The sequence below is a fragment of the Mercenaria mercenaria genome, chromosome 1 (genome assembly GCF_021730395.1).
Source record: "Mercenaria mercenaria strain notata chromosome 1, MADL_Memer_1, whole genome shotgun sequence".
Lineage (NCBI taxonomy): Eukaryota > Metazoa > Mollusca > Bivalvia > Venerida > Veneridae > Mercenaria > Mercenaria mercenaria.
In genome coordinates, this window is record NC_069361.1 from 57,594,262 (window position 1) to 57,601,946 (window position 7,685).

The window sequence follows — 7,685 nt, forward strand, 5'->3', positions numbered from 1 at the left end:
TTTGTTCTTTCGTGCTGGTGGGAGGGCGGCACGCGACAACACGAGAGCACGATAACACGTTTTGTTAATCAAGACGTACATCTACCGGCCATGATTATAATGCTAAATACTGCATATGTATAATGTATTTGTTCATTTCAACAGAAAGGTGAAGCTTTGAAAGCTCTGTTTCTTTCAACGATATCCAAACAAATTGAAAGAGAAAAAAAGAACAGACTCTTTTACCAAAATTATAGTTGATTTTTTTGGCAAAATATTCGTATCTCAATGGGGAAATGATTACTTTGCCCGTGCAAAGACATTCTTGTTTTTAAAAGTAACATTTCACCTAATGTAACTTTTTGTTTTGCAACTTAGGATTATATATCAATACCTGACTTCGTAGCCATGGAATGTTCAAGAAAGAGGCAACATAGTACATCTGTATTTGACTTTTTTATTTGTAATTTAAATGGACGGATTATGATTTTGATATTAAATCCTCGTATATCTGTTCCACTCAGTCCTCATCTTGGACTCCCTCCATTAAACAATAATAGAAATCCACAGTAGTTCAATATGAATATAGCTGTAAATGGATAGATAATTTAGAGCTTCTAATTTAACCGACAGCAAATTTTTTGTAGTGCATTATATTCCTAACTTTACTAGGCTTTTTCAAAATTTAATACCAATGATCCTATAAAAGCTAGTGTCATTCTTTGTAAATAAATTTATTTGAATTGCCATTGTATGTAGCTATGTAATTTACTGTTGCAACAGACTGACATGATCCCGAATATTAGGGTTTCAACATCTTCCAATTCTTCAGATTCATCTATTTAGTCACTGTCGATCTCATCATCTCCAATTCTAGGATCACTTCCCTTCTCAACACTATTGCATCCACTTTGACTGCTGTAGATTCAATATCACTGTCATAACAATCTTTACCAACTTAAGCTCGACTTCCTCTCTCATTGCTACTGCATCCACTGCTGATTTTTGTAACCCTAACCTCGTGAAGTATCGCAGTTTGCTGAACTGATATTCGGCTGCATAGATTAGAACATTTTATGTGCAGTTATTTATATATGAATTTGAGAAATCATATTGATAGGAATATTTTCAATATATCTTCGAAGCCGGTAGCGTAATCAAATTTGATATTGATGGCTGTTCGATTTCTGGTTAACGGCCGAAAAATACATTTTAAACTTAGGGATCATGGAATCCATTCCAACATCTCCATTGAACAAAAACTGGCAGAAGACCTTACGACGATGCTATACAACAATATTGATTAAAATTCATACACTGGTTACAGAGAAAAAATATTTAAAGTTTTTTATCTAATTTAAACTATAATAGCGGTCCCTAAAAAGGCCAAGTGACTACATTTTACACTTATAATCGTGCTCCAGATCAAATGATCTATCTAGAAGTTCATCAGAAGACGTTTTTGTCGGCCAATAAAAGCGACTGTGAACCATTTGAACAAACTTGACAGATGTCCATGTCCTTCCTCAATTATTATGAAGAAACTATTTTCAGCCTCAAAAAGATAAAAGGTAAGGGTAGATTTCCCGGAAGCACAGAACACCCAAAACCCAGCCATAGAGCCATGCATAGCAAAGTAGGCCCACAACAAAAGAAGCTGTCACGGGAAAATATTGTAGACGGGTTGCTTCAAAAATCAAACAACAAGTACATTATGAATACCGGTATACTACTAGTATGCAAAATACAGAAATAGGGGTTGGGTGGTAAGGGGTAGATAAAAGGGTCGGATGTTGGGGGAGGGTGGAGCAAGCATGAATATTAAACAGGAAAGCCACGTTCCTTAAACGTAGTATTCCTACAACGTCGCAGACACGTACGTACAAAAGACAAACACACACACATACAACTAACATACACAGATAAACAAACAGACATGCCAAAAAACGCCCATGACACACACACACACACACACACACACACAAAAGCAGGAAAAAACGACAGTCGGGCAAGTTCACTGTGAAATTGGCCAATTAACAATATTGGATCATCTACTTATCAAAGTCAACCATCACATGAATTCTGATTGTCGTATGCTGTGCTTTACAGTACTAATTGGAAACTAGTTTATGCGACTTTTACCATTGTACTGTTGACCACCTCAATAATTGTTCAGGGCATCTATTGGTCAATGTAGGCCCAACCTAGCAATTCAATAGCTGGTTGTCAAAATAAAGAAGCTGGAGAAAATGAAACATTACCACAAAAAAATGAGATTTTATGGCCATCGGACAATGCAAAAAGTCTTTGTGAAAATAAATCAATACCGGTTTCATATGGAACACTATCCGGCAATGTATTGTGTGAAAATGAAAGACAAATTAACGAAACTTTTCAGACAATGCACAATGAAATATCAGTCTGCGAAAATAAAATGGCCACTGAACAGGTTTCAACTGAAGATTGTGCAATGGCGGAAAATGAAATGTTAGCAAAGGCAAATGGAACTGTTCAGACAAGGGAAACTATAACACTTGTCTGTGAAGACAAAATAGGAGAAAGTGAAGCATTTAGACAAACAAGTGAAACTTCACAGACAGTGGACAATGGAGCACGTTTCTGTGAAAATGACATAGCACCTAAGACGGTTTCAAGAGAACAGTGCAATGTAAGAGAATACGATATTTGCACAAGCAAATGAAGCCTTACAGAGAATGGACAATGAAACATCTGTCTGTGAAAGCAACATCATGCTTAAACCGAATTCTGACGAACAATCGCCAAGTAATGCTTTAAGAGGATAGATAGGACCAACACAAACGAATTCACAGACTATAGACTATGAAAACAAAATGGCTGCTAACCCGATTTCAAATGAACAATTGCCAGATAATGTGATGGGAGAAAATGAAAAATCAACATGTACATATGAAACTTTACAGAAAACTGTCGATGTAACGCCTGCATCAGGAAATAAAACTACACAAGATCATGGGTCAAATGTACAATTATCAGATAGTGCAACAGAAGTAAAGGAAACAAAATATAATGATCTAGGAAACAAAAACAGGGACAAAAAAGAAACAATTATGGCCAAACTGTACACTGCTTATGTAAGTGAAGACAAAATTACAGAATCACAAACAAACAAATAAAACATCAGTGGATAGTGAAAACGCCAAACTGTACTGTTATCAGACATGGGGCCGATTACTTTGAAAAGTAATCGATTATTAATCGAATATTAAGACATTTTTTAATAATCGATTATTAATTGATTAACAGACCAATTTCTGTTAATCGATTAAATTATTAATCAGTAACCCAAAGTAATCACGATTAATGATAATTTTTGAAAAACACAGAATTAATCATAAATCACGTAGGTCTAAACATATATATACAATGACAAAGTATATTCATCTAAGCAGTCAACTAAAGTCAAGTGGTTCTTCGTGCATATATAGTTCAAATGTATTTGTTGCATTTGATCATCATGAGGCGTTGAAATGTCTTATCACTCAGCCTGCAGCGTTCAGGCCGAAAAAACTTCACAGCAATACTGAACAGCCATTCAGCAGGGGCAGAGGTGGCTGGTACAACAAGGAATTTTCATGCTAGACATGCAAGTGTTGGATGTTTGTCAGCACTGTCCTTCCAGTATTTGAGCAGGTCAATGTCAACACTTTCTGACATTAGGTATCCCGTAATTTCCTGCTCGATGGGATCAAAACTACTAGACATATGTTGTTTTAACATTCCCAGATATGAATGATTTACAGTGCTTGCACTCTGCTTTTACAGTTCATTCGGCAGGTATATTATCCTGAAATTGGAAATACTTCCTAGCAGCCATACTAACAAGTCTGAACTACTCTGGGTGCAAATTATTTTATAAATGGCACAAATATATTTTCGGGGGGAGGACGGACATTTTGGCCACTGACGTTTTGGCCTAAGGTCTTTCGGCCTAGGATGTTTTGGCCAAGAAAATTTATTATTGTTTATTATTTAAAATAATTATTTCCATAATATGCAAATTATGATCTGGACATTAATATGTTATCATACGTTACAGTATAATTGATTACACTTTTTAAAAAAATAATTGTGAATATATTTTCATAACTCTTTTGGTTTGTTGTAAATGGCAAATATTTTCACACACACACACACACACACACAACACACACACACACACACACACACACACACACACACACACAATGTGTATATATATATATATATATATATATAAAGCTTCTTTGGAATAATCTCCAGACCATATTTTGCACGATATGGAACCACAATTTATTTTTGGCCAAAACGTCCTACCCCCAAAAAATGCCTGGCCAAAACATCCTAGACCGAAAGATCCTAGGCCGAAACGTCCGGGCCAAAACTTCCGCTGGCCAAAAGAATAACAAAGGACTAAACAATGTTGACATCTGAGGAAGATTAGTATACAAGAATTTACTTTGAATAGTGTTAACTAAACTTACCAAATCAAGGTCACAAGCTAAGAGCAATTATGAAATTCAGACTTTATATTTCTTGAATAAATAGGGTGTCTTTTTCCCCATATTAACTTTATTAAATTTTAAATCTCCACACAAATTATTGTATGGTGATTTAAAATTGTGTCCCCAGGCAAAGTCCAGGCAGATGTATGAAATTGGGTACACCTAAATTAGGTGATAATTGTCAATCATTATCCTGAAATATTAATTTTCTAACCATACTTGTTAATTGCCTACCATTTATGACATGTATCACCACAATGCTGTACATTACAAGATAATGATCTGCCTCATATATGAATAAGTAATCTTATATAATCGTAAAATAATCATGATTACAGCCTAATTTTCTTCATTAATCGATTAAATTATTAATCATTAATCAGAAAAACGTATGATTAATGATTATTGATGATTAATGAAAAATATTAATCGATTATTAATCATTATGATTACTTTAATCGATTACCCCATGTCTGACAGTTATACTTGAGAAAATGGTAGAAAATGTTAGAAAAGAAAAGGCCGAAAAGAAAAAAAGAAAACACAAAAGGGTGCAAACACGAAAGAAGTTAAAGTACATTAACTCATCAACTTCAGATGATGATGTGCCGCTGAGTTTATTAGAAGGTGCTCAATGAAAGTCATTGACAATGATTCTAGGAATGATTATTGCATTCCAAATTCAAAAGGACTGAATTCTACGGACACTGGATATTATTCAGTTTATCAGATATTCTCGATTACAAAGAATGAAGTATTGAAGGCAGATAGTGGCAAAAGGGTCTTGTTGCCATTGATCAAGTGGATGCGTTTTCTGGAAAGTGATCCTGAAGGTTCTCACTTCAAGTATGAAATAGAAGAAAATGATGATTTTAATAGGGTAAAGCTTCTTTGTGACAAACGTGGTCAATATGAATGCCAGCAAGCATTGTATTTTAAAGAACAAGATACCAATTTCTAGTGCTAAAAGAAAGGATATGGTTAAGTTATGTAAGACAGGCGTCATACCAAATCAGGGTCACTCAAAATGATCCTGACCAAATGAATTTCACGATTTCTACAAGTCGATTCCCTCCAGCCAGAATGTGCCAGAATGTCTGCCTGAACCAGATAGGGAAGAAAGCGAAAGTGATACTGACAGTGACTGAGTGAATGAGAGAACTGAATTAAAACTATGATTTGAGGGGTGTTGACGAATGTTACAAATTAGATTTTGTTGTGTTTTTTTTTCTAAAACTGTAAGTATATTTACCGTGTGAATCATCATTAAGTAAAACATTCCTTAAACGTATGAACCGAGTGATTATCAATAAAAAAACAGTTAATGCAGTTCTGGACGAAAAAAATTCTACAAGTTTGGATCAATTAGACACTGCCAAAACTAAGCAAGTAAAACTGCTATGTTTTATTTAACAAATAGTAAAGGCCTTCGAGTGGTTTATCGTCTGATTTACCACGTTTCAGAGTTCAGTTGCGTAGGAATTGAACCAAGAGAGCGTCAGCCGGAGTGGTTTAATACTGAAGCATCTGAATGATGAACCGTGGTAAATTAGACGATAAATCACAAGAAGACTTTGATTGTTTTCATTCTGACATGCTCATTGAAATATTTTAATAAATATTATGCTGGGCTTCATTTACTTGAGGAGTAATGTATCGGACGTCATGCGGCAATTTGACGTCATAATTGACGTCATGCTGCTCTCTTACCGGTCCGCGCGACAACCGTTGTTTGTCGCAGAATATAAAAGCTTGATTTCCTTCTTTGTATTACTGGAAATCAAGCCGAGTCATGTTCGAATGAACGTTTTATGTAACTTTAATCAGCAATATTGTTAACCACATCATTGTATCTTTATATACCTGTGTTTAGCACATTGTTGCAAATCCATTCACAGTGATTTTATTTCTTGCCAGAAGGATCTTTTGGAATATACGATAGTCTGGTATATTTTTTAAAAAAAAATATTAATTGTTTTTAGCTGAAAACCAAAACAAAGTATATTGAGATAAAAGGTTCTTGTCAGTACAAATTTTCTGCAACAGATGTTTTTCATACCGCCACAACCACGTATCTTATGATACTTGTATATTGAAAGAGATTTAGCCACTATCTTTCAGTTTCGATTTAGCTTTTAAAATTTTCTGCTTTTCCTCATTATCTTTACATTGGGCAATAACCACACCTGGTTTACCGTCGCCAAACCTGGTTAACGTTTTACAATAAAATTTAGTCATTTTCTTAATTAATAAATTATTATTATTATTATTATTATTACTATACCAGATTTATAAAGCGCCCTTTTCATGATCAATTTCACGTTCAAAGGCGCTTTACGTAGTTCAAATGCAGCCACACAGGGCGCATAATTCATCCTCTACTAGTACAGACACAGAGCGATCTGACCAGAGGGACAGAGTGAGACAAAGCCCCACGACAGAGAGATCAGAAATCAGATACAGGCTTGTCCGGCTAACTTAGCCTAGCTCGTTGCGAATTGACAGCCTGGTTCTTTAACGTGCCCAGTGTATAGCACTGATACACGCAAGGATTATCGGAAATGGATAAAAGATGCATCGTAATTTCTCCAGGAACTGCATTCACTAGTTTACCTCCCTTGATGAGTATGAGTCACCGCTAGGAGACGATTTTTCTGAAATAAACATTGTACTTTTTTTCATCTTTTTTAAATTAGATATTTTTTAAACTCATTTTTATCATGAATTAAACTTAAATGAATCACAGAAACTTATAAAATATTAAAAGAAAACAACTTTTTTTACTTAACGCGCCAAAAACCCACGTGCTATATTCATTTCCGGTTGTAAACAACGAGAAGCGAGTCAACAATTATACTTTCTAAATCCAACAAAGTTATCACTAGAGAAATTGGAATCAAAGGAAGTTTCACATAAAAGTCCTGATTTAGAAAACTTCGATATCGACGCTTAATTATAGCTTCTAGAAGAAAACCATTATGAAAAATAGGTTGTTTACACGTTGGAAACCCGACGTTGAATCGACGTCGGGTGTCGACGTTGTTTCGACGTCGGGGTTTCGACGTCTAAAAAACTTACATTTTCAACCAAAACACAACGTCGAATCGACGTCCGTATCCGACGTCGTATCAACGTCGTTACGACGTCGAATGCCCACTGGGGGGTAGATGAAACGATATACTT